Source organism: Lynx rufus, unplaced genomic scaffold (assembly GCF_022079265.1).
Source record: "Lynx rufus isolate CCGP_SWC_20201006 ecotype Redwood Valley unplaced genomic scaffold, mLynRuf1.p SCAF_1, whole genome shotgun sequence".
Classification (NCBI taxonomy): Eukaryota; Metazoa; Chordata; class Mammalia; order Carnivora; family Felidae; genus Lynx; species Lynx rufus.
The window spans coordinates 206,306,110-206,331,067 of NW_025814823.1; the positions used below are offsets into that span (position 1 = coordinate 206,306,110).

Consider the following 24,958-nt stretch of genomic DNA (forward strand, 5'->3'; position numbering starts at 1 on the left):
TGACTGTGAAATTTATCTTTTAACACCCAACTTCTCCCTCTCTGAAACTTTCAGCCTACTTTTGCAGGCACTGCTGCTCATCTCTGAGTCCCCATTTTCTTTCGTGCTTACTTCCATTTAAAGTTTTTCTTAATGTTTATTCATTTTTGAAAGACAGAGTGCAAGTGGGGGAGGGGCAGATAGAGAGAGAGAGACACAGAATCCAAAGCAGGCTCTAGGCTGTCAGCACAAAGCCCGATGCGAGGCTCGAACCCACGAACTGTGAGATCATGACCCGAGCCGGAGTCAGACGCTCAACCCACTGAGCCACCCAGGAACCCCTACTTACTTCCATTTTAGCACTTACTATATCCATGGGCCATGTTTAGTACTAAACTTGTCTTCCCAGATAGAATTCTTGCCCCTTGAGGTACAGGTCTACCTCTTAGTCATCATAGCTTCTTCACCAATGCAATGCTTAGGATACTGTCAGAAATGCAGTAGGGATTCAGTAAAGGCTTTTTGAAGGAATCCATACATAAGTGAATGAGGTGTTTGGAGTGAACATGGAAATAGTAAATCAGGGATTAGTAACAGGGAAAGAAAGGAAATGATAGTACTTATGCTACAAATGGCAGTCATTCTCTCAGAATGCTTTTTGTGAAACACTTACACCTGTGTTAGGCAAATTTTTACTGTTTCGATTTCTCTATAAAAGGGAAGGCTACATTTATGGGAACAGAAATTGATACTATAGCTTGTATATTATGGATCCCATTAAAATGAACTTCTTTGCTTTAAAATAAACCATAGCTTTTCTTAATGTTGACATCCTGCAGAAATTCTTACCATAGCAAAATTTCAAATTGGTCAGCATTATTGAATCTTTCCAACCTGTGTTAATCTGGGATAAGAGTAGGAGATAAGAAAAGAATTTCTTTTATAGAAAATGTAGAATTATATAACTTTTTAACAAAGAATTCAGCTACCTATCATTACAAATAAACAACCCCAAAATTAAGTGGCCTAAAATAACAGTCTTTTATTATATTTCAAGATTTTGTTAACCACAAATTCAAGTAGGACTCGATTGTATGATTCTTCTGCTTCATGGGTCATCCACTGTGATCACTTTATGATACTTAGCTAAAAGCTGAGCTGCTCTGGACAGTTCAAGATGGCTTTCTGCCACGTCTAATGACTAGATGGGAATGCTAGAAGACTGAGCTCAGCTGGGCTCCTCTCTCGTCTGTGTAGTCTGAGGACCTCTTGAGCACTGAAGCTGAACTTTGTGTTTAACAGCTCCAGTCTCCAAGACACCAAGGCAAAAGCCACCATTGCCCTAAAGATCAGGGCCAGAACAAATGGAGTGTCACTCTCTCAGGGCTCTATTGGTCAAAGCAGTGATAGGCTGGGATAGATTCAAGAGTGTGGAGAAATAGGGTGCTTAGGTGGCTCAGTCGGTTAAGTGACCAACTCTTGATTTCAGCTCAGGTCATGATCTCATGGTTTGTGAGATTAAGCCCACGTTGGGCTTTGCACTGTCAATGCAGAGCCCGCCTGGGATTCTCTGTCCCTGTCCCTGCCCCTCTCCCACTCATGCTCTTTTTCCCTCTCAAAATAAAATAAAAACACTAAAAATAAAAGAGTGTGGCAAAATATACTTCATCCTTTGATGGCGTGTGATATAGGCAAAGAAGAAATAAAGACAGACAGCTACTCCAGAAATATAACTTTTTTTTCATGCTGTATTATCTTCAAATATAAAGTCTTCTAATCACATCATCTAGAGAGCATTTTACCCACTGCTCTGTCTGGTTGCCAGTCTCTTGTCTCTTTCTTCAGCAGTGGTGAGGCAGACATCGTTTCCACAGGAAAGAGAAATCCATGGTTTGTTGCTTTTGTCAATATAAAAATGTTGGAGAGTTGGGTGGCAAAGCTGCTGCCATTGACATCTTTCACATGAACTACATCAAAAGAACCAGGGTGCCTCTCTCTGTTGATGATCACACAAATTCTTCCCAGATTAACACCTCCAGTCACCATACACAGATTACCAGTGTCAAACTTGATGGAGTCAGTAAACTTTCCAGTCTGCAGATCAATCTGAATGGTGTCAGTCACTTTGATGAAGGGATCAGGATAGCAGATAGTGCCAGCATCATGGGTCACCAGATGAAGAAGTCCTTTTGTCCCCACAAAGATCTTTCTCACTTTGCACAGCTTGTACTTGGTCTCCTCAGGTGTAATCCAATGAATAGCAAAGTGACCCTTGGTGTTGCAGATCAGATGGAAATATTCCCCAGTCTTGTGTATGCTGATGACATCCATAAAACCATTAGGGTAGGTTATATCAGTTTGGACCTTGCCATCAATCTTAATAAAACACTGCATACAGATCTTCTTTACCTCATCTCCTGCTAGGGCACACGTAAGTCTGTTCTTCGAGAAAATGATGAGAGGGAGACACTCTCTTGGTTTATGGGGACCAGTAGGTGGACGAGGAGCAAACACACCGGTCAGTTCATCCAGCGTACAATGCTGAGCCCACTACATGCTTCAGATGTTTCTTGGGACCACGAGCCATGGCTGTGCTAGGCACAAAAAGATAACTTTATTACTTTTAAGAAGATAGAGTAGTTTGATTCAAGTTTAAATCAATCAATGAATAGTTATTGAATATTTATTATGTGACTTATTCTCCATTTAATTTTATTTGGCCTGCCTTAAAGTCCTTAAAAGACCTATTTTCATGGAAAACATGTCATTGCTAATGATGTTTTTAGAAAAAAGTATATCAATTTGGCCTTTAAAAAGAACGAGCCCTCCTTGGGTTGGGTCTCAGAAAAAGCAGAAGCTCCAATCTAGCTACTTGTATGACTTCAGGTAGCTTAGTGGAACTTTTCAAGATTTCTGTTTCTTTATCTGCAAATTTATTTAATTAGTCTTTACTTAGTATCTATTCACTATCTGTACTGGTCTAACTACTGATGATACAAAGAAACACAAGACTATTCCCTCGAAGAATGCACAAGGTAAGGGGCACATTCACAAATAATTATGAGGCAGTTTTGCAACACTTGGTACTGATTGCTAAGGTCTCTTTTATACCTAAAGTATGAGTTTTAATTAACTTATAAATAATTTTTTTTTTAAATAAACATTTTTTTTTTAATTTTTTTTTCAACGTTTATTTATTTTTGGGACAGAGAGAGACAGAGCACGAACGGGGGAGGGGCAGAGAGAGAGGGAGACACAGAATCGGAAACAGGCTCCAGGCTCCGAGCCATCAGCCCAGAGCCTGACGCGGGGCTCGAACTCACGGACCGCGAGATCGTGACCTGGCTGAAGTCGGACGCTTAACCGACTGCGCCACCCAGGCGCCCCTAACTTATAAATAATTTATATGTAAATGAGTGTCTGAAGAATTTATTCTCTTGGGGCGCCTGGGTGGCTCAGTTGGTTGAGCATCGGACCCTTGATTTCTGCTCAGGTCCCGATCCCAGGGTCGTGGGATCAAGCCCCACATTGGGCTCTGAACTGAGTGTGGAGCCTTCTTAATATTCTCTCACTCTCTCCCTCTACCTCTCTCCCCTGCTCACATATTCTCTCTCTCTCATAAAATAAAATTATAAACAAGAATTTATTCTCCTAAGGATTTAAAATATGTATCTGTGCAATTTATTTATATTATTAAATTGTAATTAACTGCATTTTAATCTCTTCCTTCAGAGTCATAAGACTCTAAGACTGAAAGTGGTCAGGAATGCATCCACTTCAATTTCTTCTTCTATAGATAAGGATTCTGGGAAACAGAGAGGCTAAGGGACTCGTTTTACATCACACAGCTTGTTATTGGCAAGGCAGGCCATGCCAACATGTTCCACCCTTCATAGACCTACTTGCCTATAAGGGCATTTTAGTCCTGCATCTCTCCCCTCAACTGAGGTGTTAAATTCCAGAGCTCTCTCAGATTTATTGCATTTTTTAAAAATCTTCTCCAGAACTCTTGTGCTGTTTTGATAAAAAGAACTTTAATCTGTCTACTTCACAACTTTTGGAGATTATATAGTAATAGGTTAACACATACTTCTTTGGCCATGGAGGAAGGCTGACTATATAAACACTAAGACATACTGTTACAAGTTCTATTTCCATTTGTTATACATACAGCTCCTAACTGGAGTGAGATTAAAAAACACAGTTACATACAAAAATTTCTTCATTATTCAAACCATGGTATTATTCTATTTTTTTATTAACAGTAATCCACAAAACATGTACTAGAGACATGGTTCTCTTTCACTGAGCTGTCAGGAGGAAGCATAGATTTCCAGAATATTGGCACCAGAAGGGACCTTAAAATACTCCTAAGTCAATCTCCACATTTTACAGATGTGAAAGGTGAAGCCAAGGGGTCAGCAGCCTTTTCTAACTTTCCAGACAGTCTTACCCAAAATAACCAGAGTCCAGCTTTCTGATTCCCAGGCAGTGCCCATGGCTAAATGAAAGAGCTTTGCTGGAACATTCTCAGAAAATTGTATTCTCGTTTTTGATAATGAAAGGATGCAATTAAAGCTATTCTCCTCCAAAAAGATGTGCTGATATTTTGCTATACATCAGAGAAAAGCTTCCAAAGTCTCTCCTGCTCTCATTCATGAAGATATTTTCTCCTCAAGCCATTCAATCGGCCTACAAAGATGTGCTTGGATAATCAGTAAACATTCAATTTGTCTTAATGAAAGTCAGACAAAAGGGATGAGACTTCCATGTTTGCCCCAGTGATTTTCATTGATGTCAAAATGGTTTGCTATGGAAATTCCCTGAGCCATTGTCTTCTGCCCACGGATGTTTTTCTCAAAGTTTTCCAAGTTAAGGAAAGATGTGTGTAGACATGCTATGAACCAGAGCAGAAACCAGCAGGAAAGAGCCACCCGTCCTGAGTACACTGATGCTCGGGAGCGGCATATGCGTCTTTCTGCTACTTCTCTTCCTTTACCCCCAAAGACTATGACATCTTCCTAAGTTTTCTTCATCTCTGCTCACGTTTCCGTCTAAACATCTACCCCTATCTTACTGTGGTCTTTCTTGTGTTTTCTTTTTCTGCAAGTATGGGTCCAAATCTATTTGAAAACAGGACAGTGTTCAGGCACTGCAGTATCCATGTCACATAAACGAATCATCTGAGAGAAAGAATGGATACTTCACTTTTATTCTTTATGTATTGATGTTATATAGACTTAGCTTTGCTCCACCTGTATTTGGAGTTGAATAGGAAGCCTTTAGTTTATTTTAAAAATGGGCCCCTGCTGAGTAGCCTCACCTCTTTTGACCTAATTATGAAGAAAACACCTAGACCTTTTAAAAATATTCTGATTCTGACTCCCAGACAGACTGTTATTGAATTAGATCTGACCTTTGGGGCACAAACCCCTTAGGCAATCCACTTACTCTTTTCAGTGGGGTTTGCTGATATTTTCCTCTGGTTCTAATGTAGCTTAAACTCCTGTCTTTAAGACAGCTTTTAAAAAATTAGAGAGAAAGCAAAAAGCTAGCCTCAAGGCAAACAGTCCAAACTCGTCGATTTGGCAGGCTGAGAAATCTCCATTTGGTTGTGGCAGCAAGCCTAATGAGAAGAAAGCCATTAATTAAATAAACAAAACATTGCATTTTGGTCAGAGGAACAATATAGGTAGCAGCGCATTAGCCCTTTCCAAACCCTTTCTAGGAGAGAATTACACCTGTTCTAAGGAGTTGGTTTTGTTTAACCTACCACAATTACTTCCAGAGAAAGAACTTCAGAGTATATGCTTGTGAATCATCAAGCTTCTCCTATACTTTGGCTTTATTGTAGAGGCTAAAGTTAACTGTAACATACTGACTGTATTTCTTCCGCTTGAGTAGAGACTAAAAGACAGAACTATCCCGATCTCCAGGTTTTAGGAGATACATCTCCTAGAACAGTCCTCTTGGCTTTTTCTTAGACGACTTCGCTTGTTGACTCCTATACCCTTGGTGTCTTGTGACCTACCCTGGAAAACTGGGACTACCCCACTCTGGGTCCTGTCTTCTCTCCACTGCACTAGTGGTGGTGGAGACAGATGATGTAAAAAGCCTTGAGTGCTGTTCTTTCTCTATTATCTGGTCCCTAGCACAGCTGTGGTACCTCATTGGAACCTGGCCTAATGGTTTTATGCAGTCAGATAATTATTCACAGGACTTATCTTCATTGAGCACATGCTGGGGAGAAAAATAATAGCAGGATACAGGAAACATTATCTGCCTCAGATTCAAAATTGGCTTCCAGTGACTTGATTCTGGTTTATGTTATGAAAGGGAAATGAATAGTCTGCCTGTCGTTGTTATGAATGCTTTTGTTGATCCCCTTACCCCATAACTTCACAAGCATACATTGGAAAACATAGGTTTTTCACACTGTTTTCCAATGATGGGGTTGAATCACAGAACCAGCTACATTTTCTCTGCTGGTCCTTGTTGGAAACCATGGCATGTATTTGTGCCATGGTATTGGGGGCGGGGCGGGGGGGAGTCCTGTCTGTATTTGAGTTTATGTGTTATGGCTCCAGGTGACCTTTGCTAAACATAGGAATATAACCTGAAAGTGGGAATACTGACCCACTGATCCCTAATGAGCATGATAACAAGTTTGGCTAAAATTAGGTAGCTTGGATCCAAAGCCATAAAGAGAGATAGAGAGATTTTGATAGAGGAGATGATTAAGAAAGATTTCTTGGAAGTTCAGATTGTTTTAGGTAGCAAAAATAAAGACACTATACACTGAGGAACTATTGCACAAAGATCTGGGACCCCAGACAATGCTTAGAGAAAAACAGCCAGGAGGTCTGGGAGGAGAGGAGCCACAGCAAAAGCTGGGAGATGGGAGGGGGGGTGGTTGGTGATGAGAAATAAGATAAGACAGCACCAAAGGCAAACCTTGAGCCAAGCTCACCTTTGATTTGAATGTGAACTTTGAGGAATTCATAGGACCTTAAAACAAAGAGTAAATATTGTTCAGATACATTACTTAAAATTTGTATTTAGACCTTTTAAAAAGTCAAATCACCTTAAAACAACAAACATCCTGTAGCCAACTTACTGAAAGTTTTGATTCATCCTTCTCAAACGAAACAGCGGGACTATTGGCCTGTAAATCACCAGCATATGGTCACTTGTTCTACGGGGCACCGTAAGAACGGTCAGTACCTCCCATGGTCAATGTTGGGGAGGTACCTCCATGAAAGAGCCTTCTGCTTCACCATTAATTTAATGACTCCATGCTTCAATCCAATCCTAGTTATGAAAACAAAAACCACATCAACTTACACACTCCAGCATTTCATATTGCAATATCTGTCTTCCTTAGGTTGTAGCCAAGATGAAAACACTGGCCAAAATGATTTGAAAAATAAAACTTATTTTACCTTGTGACCAAAGAGTAAAGAATCAGGTACCTAGGAGGAATGTACTTCTGTTTGAAGGAATGCTTTTCAGGTGGTGTTTTACGTCTGAAATGCTTTTCTGACGTTATTTTACATTTATACCTTCTATTGGATGTTCAAACATATTACCTAGTTAATTAAATCTTTTCACAGTTTTGTAACACCTGTTTTCAGAGTGACTCCAAACAGCAGTGACATATGAGGTTTAGTCATGACCAAATGGGTCACAGTATACACAGAAGTAAAATTTCTAATAACATCAAATGTCCTAGATCAAAGAATGTTTTCCAATTTTTTGGTGATCTCGAAGAATGGAAATATAAACAAAGATTAAATTTCATCCCAAAATTGGCAAATGAGTTATCCACACACATGCATAGTCTTTAAAATGGTCTTCTAAATTTTTTGTTTAACATTTATTTATTTTTTTTTTTTTAATTTTTTTTTTTTCAACGTTTATTTATTTTTGGGACAGAGAGAGACAGAGCATGAACGGGGGAGGGGCAGAGAGAGAGGGAGACACAGAATGGGAAACAGGCTCCAGGCTCTGAGCCATCAGCCCAGAGCCCGACGCGGGGCTCGAACTCATGGACCGCGAGATCGTGACCTGGCTGAAGTCGGACGCTTAACCGACTGCGCCACCCAGGCGCCCCAACATTTATTTATTTTTGAGAGAGAGACAGAGCACAAGTGGGGGAGGAGCAGAGAGAGAGGGAGACACAGAAGTTGAAGCAGGCTCCAAGCTTTCAGCCCAGAGGCCAATGCAGGGCTTGAACTCACAAACCATGATATCGTGACCTGAGCCAAAGTCAGATGCATAACCGACTGAGCCACCCAGGTGCCCCCAAAATGATCTTTTAAATCATCCCAGGAAACCCAAGCTTCCTGCTTGGTGTGTATGCTCAGAAGTCCTCCAAGAGAGTGAAAAAGTAGTAGAAAGAGGCCCTTCCTGAGGAGAAAGGCTACAGGAAGCAGAATGTGGAATAAATAGGAAGGCATATTGGTTTCCGGTGGTGAATTCCTTCCTGATTTTCACACCACAGTACGAACCTGAGCTCCTGCTCCATTTTAAATTACTTCAAGCAGCTTCTACCACATTGGAGTGGGACCGTAGGTTGACTATAAATTTTCTGTTTTCTATGAATCTACCCCTCTTTGTTTTCTGTTTGTACTTTGTTCCTCCTCCCTACCCACCTTAGTTCTTCGATTCCAATTTTGTGAAATCCACTTTAGGAAGAGTGGAGTTTGAAAGGAAGGAAGGACAAAGAAGAAAGAAAAGAGAGATAGAAGAAAGGAAAAGAGATGGAAGGAAGGAAGGAAGGAGGGAAGGAAGGAAGGATAGAATTTGCTTACTCATCCTATATTGACAGGACTTTCTTTTCTTTTTCTGCCAGTTGTTTTCCTTGCTCCAAAAGAACATGTCTTGCTTGTTACAGTAGTTAATATGTTTCATTCAATAGAACTTTTTTTATTTAGTTTCTGTGTATTCCAAAAGTTAAAGCCAGAATTTGAAAAGTATTTTGAAAGCAGGAAAAATCACCCCTTCTGGTGTAGTGCTATTGTTATTTTTAAAAATCTCATTAAAAATGAAATAAAAGGTCCTGAAACTGATATAACACTGTATGTTAACTATACTGGAAGTAAAATTAAAAACTTAATTTAAAAAAAATGAAATAAAAGATGTTAATCTTTGGACTAGTAACAATTAAAAAAAACTTTTTTTTAACATCTATTTGTTTTTGAGAGACAGAGAGAGCCAGAACATGAGCAGGGGAAGGGCTGAGAGAGAGGGAGACACAGAATCTGAAGCAGGCTCCAGGCTTGAGCTGTCAGCACAGAGCCTGATGCAGGGCTTGAACCCATGAACCACGAGATCATGACCTAAACCGAAGTCAGGTGCTTAACCAACTGAGCCACCCAGGCACTCCAGGACTGGTAACAATTCTTAAACTACTGTTGTTTCTATTTGAAACATTATAATTGTAGATAGATTTTAAATATTTAGATGCAACTCCAATGTTCTTTCCCTGAATTCACAATTGATAAAAATTGGAGTAAATATTTGTTTCATGTTTAGTTTGTATTTGTTGAAAAAAAGTAAGAATGATAGAAAAAAGAAACCAAACACCACCGTTGTGCCTCTATTTGCATTGCCAAGGATGCTGTGGGCTCTGGCTTTTTCACCTGGTCCAGAGGGACCCAGATCCAATTTATCCCACCCACACCCTCATGGAAAATTCATGTCTGCCCAGGTTTTCCTCACACCCTGTCCTCAAAGGAAAAGGCTGGTGGAGGCTGCTGGGTGGCCTTGATCACACACACAGACAAAGCCTGTGCTGGATCTCACCCATCAAGGGGCACTCGTCTCTTTTTCTCACATCCCTCCTTCCTAGTTCTGCTGTTTCTCCTTCTAAAAAAAAAAACAGGACTTGAACACATTTAAAAAAAAAAAAAGTTTTGGGTTGCATGGGTAGCTCAGTCTGTTAAGCATCAACTTCAGCTCACTTCACGATCTCATGGTTTGTGAATTCAAGCCCCGCATCAGGCTCTGTGCTGACAACTCAGAGCCTGGAGCCTCCTTCAGATTCTGTGTCTCCCTCTCTCTCCGCCCCTCCCCCACTCAAGCTCTGTCTCTCTGTTTCTCTCTTCTCCCTCTCTCTCTCTCTTTCTCTCTTGAAAAAACAAACATTAATTTTTTTAAATTTAAATAAAGTTTTAAGAAACTTAAACATTTAGAAATTTTACGCAGTTATAGAATTTATAGAGATTTCTCACTAAAATAGATTTGAGTCTCTCTTAATTTACCTTCAACTTAATATTTATCCAATTTTGTTTTGAAGCTGAGTCTTGAAAGCTAGAATGTTTTTGAAGAGAAATGCATCTCACCTAAACATTTCAAGACATATTGAGATTCTTGATGAAAGCCATAATAAGGAATATGAAATTTGTTACCTGAGGCTTGGCTGTTGAGCTGAATTTTGTGCTGGTATTTTTTTAAGTCATAGGTAAATGGTAAGTTTTCCATTTTTTTATTATCCTCTTTCCTGTAGTAGTGGGCATGCATGTGAAGTTTGTGTTTCTTAGAATGGCTGGTTAAAAAAAAAAAGATTTCTAGATATAAAATTGACTAAGTCAGTAACTGTTATAGACTATGTTTTATAGCACATAACACACCGTATCCTCTCTAATATGAGATGACTGTGTGACAAGGTCTATGTGAGGTGAGTGGAGATTTTATTTATGCATTTGGGAAGCAAACCTTCATGTACTATCTTGTCATTACTAATTGAAGTGCAATCTTGTCATATCTAACTTGTTAATAGCTTCATATGTTCATTCTGTTTCTCCTTATTCATACTGTTTATCTTTAAGACTGGTGTTCAAGACTAGAGAAGTCATGGGGTGTTTGTTTTGTTTTAGTGAACAATTCTGGATTTACTAAAAGAGGAAGTCTGAAAGTGCTGATTAAGCAGTTTGATATTATTATGTTTATAAGCCAGATTCTCAAAAATTTGCTGTGGATCTTTTTCCTGCAGAAAATTATGTAACCAAGTCACAAAGTTGTTGTTGTTGTTGTTGTTGTGTGTGCACGTGCACGCACCTGGTAAGTCTACCACGTGGTAACTACTTCATTTGCCCAGACTAAGAATTTAAAATATATTTGAGTTCTAGAATTTATATTAAGCTTGTGGCAGAATAGAAAAAAAATGTTAGCCTGACTGATACTTTTGAAAAAAATTAAATTATAGAAAACTTTGGCTATAACTTGTGAATAACCTAGGAATCGTTATCTATAAGTGGATAATAAACAGATGCATCAAAAAACAAATTAGTTCTTCCTCTGAGGTTTAGGTTTTCAGCTGGGGGTGATTTGCTTCCAGAGAACATTTGGAAATGGGTGGAGGAGGTTTTTGATTGTCATAATGACTGGGACAGCCCCAGGCATTTAGTGAGTACAAGGCCAGAGATGCCAAATAACTCTCAATGCATACAAGACATTCTGACTCAATGAAGAACTCTCACATCATATCAATGCCAACAGCACCCCTGATGGTGTCCCTATTCTTAATAGGTTTGCCATATGGAAAATATTAGAAACTGGACTGGATAATCTTTTTCTTCTTCTTCTTCTTCTTCTTCTTCTTTTTTTTTTTTTTTTTTGCCAATATAGACTCAGGCCAATGAAATGGACTAAATAGTAAACAGAAATTTCTTTTTCCTAAAATTGTAGCTAACACCCACTGTAAGCAATTAGTAATTTAGATTCTCAATGTTTGTGCCAAGGGGTTTGATGGTTTTATGTAAGGTGGTAACATACTGGAAACAGTTTAAATCTTACTGTAGCAAAATAGTGCTAGTATCTCAGAAAACAAAAGATTTCTTGCAATTTCAAGTGCTCAAAATTGGGACAGCTGGAGATTTAATAGCTTTGGACTTGAAAATAGGATTTAAAACTAAAGTTGAACCTGTTAACAGCCTAGACATCATTGTTTACACTGATGATGGAATAAACATAAGAAACTCTGGAAATCTATATAAATACCAAGGAACAGGATAAAATAAGCTATGTATTTCGTTCAGCCTTGGACAATTAAACCTTTTTATTCTTTGTTTTTTCCATCAAGAAGAGCTATGGTGGGATTCATATCTTTTTTTAAAATTTCATCAAATATTTAACTTAATAATTTTTAAGTTGAGTAAGTTGATTTTTTCAAGTCCATTAGAGCAATATCCCCTAAAGGCAACACCAACTTATTACATTCTTTTTTTCAAGTTTTTAGGATGTAATTTCTCAGCTGTGATAATGACCCAGAGTCCAGTTCTTTATTACAGAACTAAAACCCATGAACATCTTGGTTAATCTCCTCGTATATGTGTAGATGTGGGTACTTTCATGCAACAAGTCTCTAGCTTTAAAACCTGTTTAATATGAAAAGATCCCTTGTGAGCTTTCCAAAAATTTTTATAATCTTCTGTGATATGGCTGGGTTTTAGTTGTGTATTTCTCTGTTTTCAACTTTTTGAGTTATTGCTGGAAATCAAAGTAGATAATAGTTTTTAAAAATTACAGTTTACCCTTGAACAACATGGAGTTAGATTGCAAACCCCCACACAGTCAAAAATCTGTATATAACTTTTGATTCCCCAAAAACTTAACGACTAGTGGCCTACTGTTGACCTTTGACCAGAAGCCCTACTGATAACATCAATAGTCAATTAACATGTATGTTGCATGCTATATATATTATATGTTATATTCTTGCAACAAAGTAAACTAGAGAAAAGAAAATTATATTAAGAAAATTGTAAGAGAAAAATCTCCAAAAAACTTGACAATATATTTATTGAAAAAAATGTGTGTATAAGTGGCCCATGCAGTTCAAACCCATGTTGTTCAAGGTCAACTGCATTTGAGTTTTGACTAAGTTCAGGCTATTACATTACAGTTGGTTGAACTGCACTTTAGTTCTGTTAGGAAACTCTTTGACATTATCTTAAATAATTTTCGCAAAAACCATCTAGGCTCAGTGCTATTATTCCCAAACTACAGCAACAGGCATTTAAATAACTGGGTCCCAAGGTCTAACGTTTGGAAAGGAGCCTTGTAGTCTGAAGCTCTTCCTGTGATAGTATATAATCTTGCTATTTTCATTTAAATGTGACTGCCTCATATTTTAGCTAATAAACACATTAAATAAAATCATGAAACTACTGGGGCACCTGGGTGGGTCAATTGATTGAGTATCCAGCTTGGGCTCAGGTCATGATCTTGAGTTCAAGCCCCGTGACAAGACTGTGCTGACAACTCGAAGCCTGGAGCCTGCTTCAGATTCTGTGTCTTCCCCTCTCTCTGCACCTCGCTCTCTCTCTCTCTCTCTCTCTCTCTAAAATAAATAAACATACAAAAAACCTAAAGACAAACAAACAAAAAATCATGAAAGTACTACAATGCCGAAATTTGAATCTAAAAAAAAAATTTGAATAAGGGTTAGAATCCTTTCTCACTCCATATAGAATAAATTTATAAAATTTGACTTTCTGGTTCTCCTTTGGGTCCTGAGGCTCTGCAAGACAATGTAAAAATAATCATTTTCAAATTTGTTTTCTTTCTTTTCATCCTTCTTTCATTTCTTTTCATAATACATTAATAAGAATTTAAATCAAGATTTGAATGATACTACAAATATGTTATAAAGTGATCGGGAGAATTAAAGTAATTTAATTTTTTGCTTGTGAGAATTATCCCTGGTGTTGTTCTTCACTTTTTAGAAGTCATACCAAGTTTTGTGATTTGGTAGAAACACAATGATTTATAGAAAAATATGTTAACATCTATGGTAAAATATTTTCATTTTTAAATCTGGTTAAAAAGTTTCTAGACTTTTTTTAGACACAGTTTTTGTGCTTGTTTATTTTTTTTGAAGTCATTGTATCTGTCAAAAAACAGAAAAGATTAAATGATAAAAAAAAAAGAAAAACTGGCATAAAAATAGGGGACTTTCAGTTTTGCTGAAAAAATAAGCAGAGTAATGCAGGGTAGTTGGAGGTTGAAATGAGGGTAATTGTTTTATTGTGGTTTGTTTTTGAAATTTGAGAAATGGGAGCATGGATATATGTCTATGGGAACCATTAACAAAGAGAAGGGAGATCTGTCAGAGGAAAATTCCTGATTCAGTCAGGAGCAGACAGGATCTGGGACACTTAATTCCACTATAGAGTTCGAAGAGACAATATGGAACACATCTCAGACTTATTCCATCTGAGGAGAGAGAACGTGTGAAAGTGTGAGCATCTTTCTACCAAATCCCCAACTGTCCAAGGCTGAGGGCTACTCCAGCAGCATTAACTCCCTGGCATTTCTGGCTTGACTTTTGCATGGGCTGAAACTTCCCAGGGTCATTAACGAGCCTCAGGTGGGGAGTAGCAGAGATTTCATTAAGCAGGCTTCAGTGTGTAGGGGTGAGCTAAGGGGATATGGCAGGTCACCCATTGCTATTGCTACCCCCACACTCTAGACAGCAGACACACTAAATACTAACAGTCATGTCTAGTTCAGTAACCAGTTGCATTGTTCCCAGAAGAGCTTTATAAATCAGGAACTTAAAATACATCAGCCAAATTCAAGACCTTCTATTTTAAAAGCCTAATGCGTTATTATGAAGCCCTCTACAAGCTTACAAAGGCCAAGAACAAAAAATTTCTTTAACATAAGTGAATAGTTATTTGTAATATCTGTAATGTCACAAACTAAGAGAAAAACAAGGCACCCGTAAATCATAAGATGGGAGTGTCAACATGAAAATTATTCAATCCATTTATTTTTTTCAAATGACACTAAGTTTGGTTAATCGTTTGCCTGAAGACTGACCCATTTCCTGCTCCGTTACTCTTTGATACGTTATAGTCAAAGATCCATCCTTAGGTTGGTGAAATAAGTTGCACTTGAAACAAGCCCAGTTGTGGCCTTAACACTTTCTTTATCTGTTGTCCTTAATAAAACCAGGCTCTCTTTTAATCTTTTACCAGTGGTAGCTGCTGCTTACCAAGTGTACCAGAAGGTCAAGAAATAGAAGTTGGTGTTCTTTCCTGCACTCCCACCCCGTCTCTTCTTCTAGACCATAAGTCTTGCCTTTCTTCTAAAATTCTATCTTCTTCTGTGGATTAGTTCAACCTCCAATCCCACCATTTAGTTTTTAGACCACTCTCTTTCTCACCTCCCAAGGGAAACCTTCCTGATTCCAGACTCTGCCCCTGCACTGCCAACCTGTATCTTGTCTTCATTACGCTGTTAATATTTGTGATTATAATAAAATTACAAATTTATCTATACATACTTACTATTAGTACTTTAGATGGCCGTCTAAATTCTAGTAATTTACATTAAGTTTTTAAATTTGATTCTTGTGATGACTACATTTATTCCACGTTTACAAATGAAGACAGTGAGTCTTGGTAAGGTTAAGAAATTTGTCAATATCACACAGTTAGAAGGCTGTGAGCCCATCCATGGTCCACTCAAGCCGACCAACTTCAGAACTTGCTCTTCTACCCACACTGCTTCACTGCCTCCATAGTATTTTAACTTGTTTTTTCATTATTGTTTAGTTTATCTTCTTAAAAGACTCTAAGCTTTTGAAAGAAGGGGTCATATGTACATTGCCACCTACCTAGGTCCTAGACTCATGCCTAACACAAAACAAGTGTCTGATTCACATTTGCCAAATAAACGAATAAATAAACCAGTTACTACCCAATCCTGCATTGCTAAATAACTAAAGGGATGGTTGATAGGTTGGTGATGGGTCAGTGGTTTTATTTTTCTATGATATAATCAAGTATATTGACTAAAACAGACTCGCAAAAAATAAACTACTTCATACTAATCCATAGCACATACATGTAGATTATGTTTAAAAATTGCCATAGGCAAGTAAACATCTCAGTTTAGATGGATTGGAAAAAGGCTAGTTTCAATTAATGAAGTATCCTTAAAGGAATGGAATTTTATTCCCCAAATGTATATTGCAATAAACCAAGGAAATAAGATTTGCTTAATGGATATAAATAAATAAATGGCTTTTCAAAAAAAAAAATTTTAAGTATCAACACACAAGCCCAATATTGTGCTAAGTGTTATGAAGAATATACAAGGAGAAGATCTAAACTGTTCTTAAGTACTTTACAATCTGGTTTGATACATGAGACATAATGAGCAGACCAAGAAAATGTCTAATCAATGGCATTTTCTGTGACGCAGATTATAGCCTTATAGATACTGTAATCTGGAACTTGGCCTAGGGGCTGGAGAGGTGAGGAAAGTTTAGAGTACGAAATGGGATTTGGCTGAGAGCATATAGGTTTTTCATGAGTGGGTTGAAGAGATTTTAGGACAAGGGCAGGGGAGGATAGAGAAATGAGCAGACAAGTGGAAAGTTGACGAGTATAACAGAAAGGCAAGTTGCTTGCCGTGAGAACAGTTTGTGGTAGGAAAGAATTACAACACTCTGTTAACAACCAGCTGGCTGATGGAAAAGGGCGATTATCAAGCTGAGCATTTAGACTCAACATAAGAGAGTTATTGTGGATTAAGAGCAAGAGTGTGGATATGATAAACAGAGGGTACTAGGAAACAACGCCAACATAACTTTTAGAAGGGGCTGAAAGTAGAGAGATCAGCTAGGAGACTATCATAGTTACTTAAACATGAGGTGGAAGGAGCCTGGATTCTAGATAAGACAGGAGGAATCAGAAGGAATAAAGCCCATGAAGGCAGAGTTGAAAGGGCCTGTTGACTGGGCATATAGGTCTGGGGAAAGGAAGAAATAAATGGTGACCTCAAGGCTGTAAATCAGGAGAACTGAAAGCTCAGATTTAGAAACACTGCTCTGGGAATGCCTGAAACCATAAACATGAGATTTCTGAAGGCTTTTGTAAACACGAGAAAGAAACTTAATGTAAAAACCTTAGCTAGAAATGTATTTGGGAGTGAAACACAATTTAGAAGTTATTTTAAGAAATAGATTATGGAAAGATTTTTAAGATTATAGAGAGGTTTTTGAAAATTTTCTTAAAATAAGAAACGGTCTCCTTACAAGGGTGTACTGACTATAGTGGAACTGGTATTTTTACCTGCTAGAACTCAGACGTACCTCAAAAATGTAACTTTGTTTTCTGTGAGTTCTTCTTGCCTTCCTGACCCTAACTCAATGACTGAAGAAAAATATTTTGAACTTTCAAATTAATATTCTTATTCAAGGTAAATATTCAGTCAGCTCAAAATTTAAATTCCTATCAGTTTTATCTCTTGGTCTGTCATAGGGTTTCTTTTCTACCTTCTCTGTTTTCAGATTCATCCAAACACTCATAGAGGTGGTGGGATGGGGCCTCGAATCCACAGACTGTCATTTCACACCACGTTGGCTGCCACGGTAATGGGCTTTGTCCTAATGACTTGCTCAGCATCTACAACTGGCATTCATTTTGAACGAGTCTTTCTATTTGGTCTTTAGAGGCTTTATGCTGACACCCACCATGAAACATGTGTTCCTTGCCATAGCATCTAATCAAGGCCTTTCCTGTTCTATCAGAGTTTTCTCAATAGGCACACAAGAGCTGAGGATATGACAAATAGGCTTCCCACAATTAGGAAAATTATCCCTGGTCCATTTACTTCCTGCAATATTCCTGCTTTCTTGTTGGCCTGCCATATTGTTTGTGACACCATTCTGAATTCAGGGCTTCTCTGAAAGCTTTATAATCGTTTCCATCTATGTCCAAGGTATCATAGTTCAAACTCCAATATTTATTTGGACTCACAATTTGTTTGGATATATTTTGCTGCACCCTAGGTTTCAACTCTGGGAGACAGAGTGTGTTACCAAGATGTAATGGTATACTAGAGCCAACTTATATATACCAGCTCATGAAAGTTTAGGAATGCTGCCAGCTAGTTATTAAAACCAGACTTTATTTTAAACTAAATTATATGAATTTAGGTTTAAATTAATTAAAAACAAAAGCAATAAATACCCCAAATCATCGCATCCTTATCATCTTAATACATTTTTACTAACTTTATCAGCATTTTAGTAGTAAAATAGACTTTAATAATACCTATGCCCTTGAGGTTATTTATGTATATTTTCTCTTTCTACCTCTGTACTCAATAATATCCGGTTGGTAGCTTGAAATTGTCCATAACGTGAGTATTTACACCACAGAAATTGGAAGATGCTACAATTATTAAACATTTACCAGCACACCACTCATGAGCGTAGCTCATGACTCATCTCTTGCCCATTATTTCCTTAAATTTTTCATCTCCTCTTCTTCTCTTCTTTTCAGTGGTCTACAGGCTTTATTACTATGGTTTCATGTGTGACAAAACTTGCCTTTGCATCCTCCTCTTTTGCTAGGTCAAAAAATGCAACAATGGCATTTATTATTTATTAATAAAGAAGGGCAGCAGAGAGCCTGGACTTTAAAAAATATATATTGTCCTTATTGCTTGACTACTAACTTGCTTTCCAAATGTCTTTCTAATAAATAAAAGGACAGATCTCAGCCAAGACTCCAAATCATCCCAAACTCCTAATTAATAGGGCTCCATTAGTGAGGATTTATTATAGCAACAAGTAGTAATAAATTGTCTGTCTTGAGTTCTGAATAATTCACAGTTGCAAATGTACTTCCATATTTTACTACCTTGACATTTCTCATAACTTTCTTAGTTTCTGATGGTAGTAAAGCTGCTTTAACTAGTAATTAATGAACAGGAGTAATTGTGTTCTCTTGGCATCTTTAACAAATGGAGTCACCTTAGCATGGCAGTGTAAAAGCAGAGGATTTTCTGTGCTTCTGTTTCCACAAATGGTACAGAGGAGGTAGAGGATTGCTTCATTAGTCACCAATAATCATTTATAAAATTGGAGAAACCACAGACTAATGAATGTTTCAGCTTCTTCTAGCTCCTACATTCAGCTAGAAGAAGGAGCTAGAAGAAGCTGAAACATTCATTAGTTGCCAGCCCAATTAAGCTATAGATTAAATCTCTATTTTTCTCACTCTGTTGATTAAATGGCCACTTTGCCAGATAGAATTTAAACGAACAAGCATTTGGGAAGTATATTTATTTCTAAATTCTCTGATGAAGTGATTCTAGTTCCCGAGTAATGCAACATTTTCCAAACAAAAGAAACTTAGAATAACAAAGTTTCACTTATTGGGAGAATGCTAGAATTTTCCCTGAACATTAAGGGAAAGTGGCATTTCTATTATTGAGACAAGGAATCTACGTACTCTGGGGGTGTTTCTATATTGATGCCTTGCAATTATATAGTGCTTTTTACTTTTATTCTTCGAAAGAAATAATGCAAAGTTCATCTGGGAAGATCATTCTTGAGATAGAGCATTACGTAGGTAGTACTGTTCACCTCGTTTTGCAAACTCTGAGTTCTAAAACCTTCACTCAAATGGTTAGTAGGGTCTACCCATCCAGATATCACATATAGCGATACTTGAAGGTGTTAATTTAATCTCAAGAATTTATCAAGAAAGCAAATATTTGTGGAAATGATTGAAGCGGTATTCAGTAGTGATAATGTTGCCATATGTATATTATACCAAAAAGAGAAAAACAAATAAATGAAAGAATTAACTAACCTGGAAAAACATACATTGATAAGATTCTCATAACGCCTACTGATAACCCAGGATAGTTAGAATAAATGATCTCATGTCATCTGGGTTTGTCTCATGGTGATTTTCTTTCCAATCTTCTAAGATGGGAGAGATTGTTTTCTTCTCATCCCTTATTAATAACTGCAATTATTTCTTTTTGCTCATGCACTTACTTAGAAGCAACTGAGTGTTTATTACATTTCTGCAGATGTTTGCCACCCGCTAAAGTGCTCTACAAAAAGCTAATTGCCTACTTTTCTGTAATGGAAATAGCTGCATCTTGTTTTAGCTCTATGTTGTTTTCTTACCTAATTGCTCTATGATACTTATCCCTTTGCAATGATGTAAACATTCTATGTGTGAAGAGCTTCTCCATTTATGTGGTCAATAGAAAGTGTTACATTTTCCCTAGAGATATGAGGTAAACATGGCTCTTTCATATCACTTATGGTCCCAATGGTCTTTTTGTAGACAATCCATCAAGCAACAATGGTAGCAACAGTTTAATGCATCCTTGTTTAACTATTTCATGTTCTGTATCTTTTATGCCACAATTTCCTTGCATATCAGTGGGGCTCATTTACTTTTGACAATTCTCCAAATGAGTAGTTAAGGCGATTATCATTTCCTTATTTTACAGATGAGGAAACTGAGACCTATAAATATTAACTGATATGTCCAAGGTCAAATAGTTGGTGACTGAGCTAGTATTAGAAGACAGTCTTCCTATGGAGAAATGTATATGATATGTCATCAAACGAATTTTTAAAATACAGAAAATGGGAAAATACACATAGAGATTACATGCAGAATAGAATATTAATTGAAAACATACACATATATGCACACAAAAAAGAAATACTGCTCAAAAAGCATATTTCATACATATCAAATAGTCCATAATAGATAATATGTTTACAGAGAGAAGTAGACGTGGTCCTTGCAACACTAGAACTAATAATCTAGTGAAAGAGACAAGTGCCAATCAAATAAATACAGAAATAAATCTATAGTAACACATTGTGAAAAGTGTAAACAACAACAAAAAATACAAGGTGCTATGAATAGCAGCTAATTTAATATAAATGAGGGTTGATTAGACACTGAAAAAGTTAAATGAGGTAGAAAACAGATGACTACGAATTAGCCAGGTGAAGATGGTGGAAGATTTTTTAATTTCTTTTTTTACTTTTCTGACTTTCCAAATTTCTACAAAACAGAAGTGTTACTTTACCAATCAGAAACTATGCATATGTGAGTTTTGATTCTCTCTCTCTGGCAGAGTATTTCCTATCAAAACAAACCTTCTAGAAAAGCAACTCTAAATGTTGAAATTAAAAAGAGAATAGGGGCACCTGGGTGGCTCAGTCTGTCAAGCGTCAGACTCTTGACTTTGGCTCAGGTCAAGATCTCATGGTTCATGAGTTTGAGCCCCACATCAGGCTCTACGTTGGCAGAGGGAAGTCTGCTTGGGATTCTGTATCCCTCTCTCTCTGCCCCTCCCTCGATTGCTCTCTCTCTGTCAAAACTAAACAAAACTTAATTTTAAAAGAAAAAAAAAGAGAATAATCAGGGCAAGAAATACTTTAGCAACAAAGAAACCTGAGAAAAGGAAAATCCACTGCAGTAAGAGAAATTCTCTACTACTTTTCCTTTTTTTTTAAAAAAAATTTTTTTAACGTTTATTTATTTTTGAGACAGAGAGAGACAGAGCATGAACAGGGGAGGGGCAGAGAGAGAGGGAGACACAGAATCTGAAGCAGGCTCCAGGCTCTGAGCCATCAGCCCAGAGCCTGATGCGGGGCTCGAACTCACGGACTGCAAGATCATGACCCGAGCTGAAGTCGGACGCTTAACCGACTGAGCCACCCAGGCGCCCCTCTACTACTTTTCCTTTTAAGGAATTTTCTGATATATAAGTGCTGCAGGCCAGAGTCCTAATGAAAAGCAGCAGATCAGAGCTTTTTCCTACTTCACAGTGCTCGGGAGACAAAAGTTAGTAGGATGTTGAAGAGAGCCAGAACTCAAGAGATGGGTAAAGCTGTTGGGAGGTTTTAAAGCACTTCTCAATAGTAACCGATAGAACAGGCAACTCAGTAAAGATATCGAAGATTTGAAGGTTGCTTTTAATAAATTTGATCTAATTAAAATAGATAAAAGATTATAAAACTTCTTTATACACACTTTTCAAGTACATGTGAAATATTTACCATATATTGGTAAATGATCATATGTTGAGTCATAATGCAAGTCTCAATGGTTTAGAGGGATGGAGATATATAATTATAATCCCAAAGAGTAGTGGAATTTAGCTATGCATATGTATTCTGAAATATTTGGAAGCAGTGTGCCTGGGTGGCTCAATTGGTTAGGTGAGTGACTCTTGATTTTGGCTGTGGTTGTGAACCCAGGGTCGTGGGATCAAGGTCTGCCTCTCTCTCCCACTCCCCCACCTTCTTTTTCTCTAAAATTAAAACATATATATGTTTTTTTAAACTATATATATACATATATCACAGTTACATAGTTATATATAACTACACACACACACACACACACACACACACACACATGTATCTCACAGTAAAATCTTGGATTGCAAGTAATTTGTTCTGCGAGTATTCCCCAAGACAAGCGAACATTTCTAATAAATGTTAATAAACAAGTGATGTCTTGCAATATGAGTAGCATGTGATGCCAAATGTCACATGATCACAGCTGAGGCAACGGTTCTTCTCTCTCTCTCTCTCTCCCTGAGGGATTGTGGGTGACTGTCTCCTATGCTCAGATGCTGGGCCTCAGGCCGTGGTGTTTGACAGAAAGCAGTGATATTTCAGAACGTTGGAAGGTGCCCACAACTGGCATTAGTGTATTTTTTGTCACTTCAAAGCACCTATGAACAGTCCTTTGCTTTTCCATACAAGAGTAAGCTTAGGAATGCTTTGCTTCATTCTAGGTCAGGCTGCCTGCAGATATAGACCCTTTCCTCTGCTGCCTTATTGCCAGGTACATTAAATACAGTATATAGCAAGATTTTATTAATTATGCACTGTAGTCAACGTGCTATGCGAGCATATACAATAGCCCCCATGCAGGAAAATATGAAAAAGAAAGGTGGTAAGAAGAAGGAGATGATTACTGTGGAAGTTAAGAAGGAAATCATCGAGAAGTACGAACAAGGTATGCGAGTGGCCAAAATTGCAAGATTTTATAAGAAGTCTATGTCTTCATCTCATCTGCAGAGGAGGAGGAGAAAAAGGCAGGGGAATACCTCACTTCAAATGAGATTAGGGAGATATGTAATATGGGAAACGGTGCAAAATGTTGTAGAAAAGCACCACCCAAATAAGGCTGTAACAATGCAAGCGATGAATCTGTTAAATAATAATGCAATGTCTCATTTCCATGAAATCCTCAAAAGGAGGCAAAAGCAAGTGTCATTGGATAGGTTTCTTGTTTAAAGTTGCACAAAAAGAAAAAGATTCTGTTGAACCAATAGATAGCAGTGATTCCATTAGTGAAGTCGTCCTACAAAATGACCCTCCTCTCTCTTGTCTCCCCCACACTGGTCGTGAAGGGTTTCAAACGTAAGTGCAGGTTAATTTGTTTATTTTTCTCTATATTTTGTATTTTTTTATGATTTTGTATTATATTACAGTATTGTAAATCATTTTTATATGAATATTTTTGGGTTGTGAAACGACTCATCTGAGTTTTCCATTATTTCTTATGGGGAAATTTACTTTGATATACAAGTGCTTTGGATTACAAGCATGTTTCTGGAACAAATTATGATGGCAAACCAAGGTTTTATTGTATATATATTTGGAAGCAGAGGTCATGCATGCATAGGCAATGGTTGGGGAGGAGCAAGAACTTGGCAGCAAGCTGGGAGACTAGGAGCCAGGGACCCGGGAACCCCTGGGGCACCTGATGTGAGCACCATGGGGAGAAACCTGGCACCAGGGTCTCCAAGAAGTTGAGCCCTAACTGCAAGCTCAGCGTGTACTTAAGCAAGTGGGACTTTGCAGACTACCCTGGACAAAGTAATGACGTGGTGCTTATGGACCCTGACTACTTGAAGGACCAAAAAATGTTTGTGACCCTCACTGATGCCTTCCGCTATGACCGTGAGGACCTGGATATAATACCCCAGAATCTGCCCTGCTTTGTCACACTGTAGCCAGACCCAGAAGACACAAGGAAGGCTTGTGGGGAAGACTTTGAGATTCGAGCCTCTGTGCTAAGTCACTAGAAAAGGAAAAGCCACAGAAGGAACTTTGTGTGTCTGGTGATCCAAAAGCTGCAATTTCCACCAAAGAAACCAGGCACTCAGATTTCAGTAGAAACCACACTTCACTTTATGTCTGACTGCTCCCTGTACCTGAGGCTTCCCTGGACGAAGAGCTATACAACCAAGGGGAGCCCCTCAACATCAACGTCCCTGTCACCAATTCCACCAAGACCATCAAGAAGACCAAAGTCTCTGTGAGACAGCACGCCAACATCTGCCTCTCAGCACTGCCCAGTACAAGTGTCCTGTGGCTCAGATTGAGCAAGATGACCAGGTGTCACCCGGTTCCACCTTCGGAAGGTGTATATCACACTACTGCTCAGCAACAACTGGAAGAAGCGTGGTCTTGGCCTGGATGGGAAGTTCAAGCACAAGGACACCAAACTGGATTCCAGCACCATCGTGAAGGAGGGTGCCAAAGAGGAGGTGCTGGGAATCCTGGGGCTCTACAGGGTCAGGGTGAAGCTAGTGGTGTCTCGTGGTGGGGATATCTCCATTGATGTGCCTTTTGTTCTTATGCACCCCAAGCCCCATGAGCACATCACCCTCCCTGGGCCCCAGACAGCCGCACCTGAAGCTGATGCCCCTGTGGACACCAACCTCATTGAATTTGAAACCAACTATGCCACAGACGATGACATCATGTTTGAGGACTTTGCCCAGCAACCACGGAAGGGGATGAAAGGCGAGGACCAGTTCTGCTAGAAGAGAGCTGCAAAGAGGGGGTGGCTGGTGCAGGGAGAAGGAGGGTCCCAGGCTCTCTGCCCTCCCTCCACTCAGCAGCTTCCTCAGCTATCCTTCTCCCCACCTCCCTCCCTTACCAGTTTCAGCCAGACACTCTCTGAACCCATTTTTTTGTTGAGAATGGGTATTACTTTTTGACTCTGGCTATGTTTCCCCAACCCCACCATGGGTGGCAAGTCATGTTCAAATCTATATTTTTTGGAGGGGGATGCTAAAAAGGGGAGTGACCGTAGGCAAAGTGGGGAGAAAGAACTCTCACATTCAACACCCCCCCAACACCCCTGCTATCACTCTTCCTCCC

At 38.5% G+C, this 24,958-nt stretch overlaps 2 pseudogenes; one reads left to right on the top strand and one right to left on the bottom strand.

Annotated features, from left to right (window-relative positions):
* Nucleotides 1-1,777: 1,777 nt before the first annotated feature.
* Nucleotides 1,778-2,566, bottom strand: LOC124507474 (40S ribosomal protein S4-like; annotated as a pseudogene).
* Nucleotides 2,567-3,005: 439 nt separating this feature from the next.
* On the top strand, nucleotides 3,006-24,618 carry LOC124510227 (beta-arrestin-2-like; annotated as a pseudogene).
* The last annotated feature ends 340 nt before the right edge of the window (nucleotides 24,619-24,958 follow it).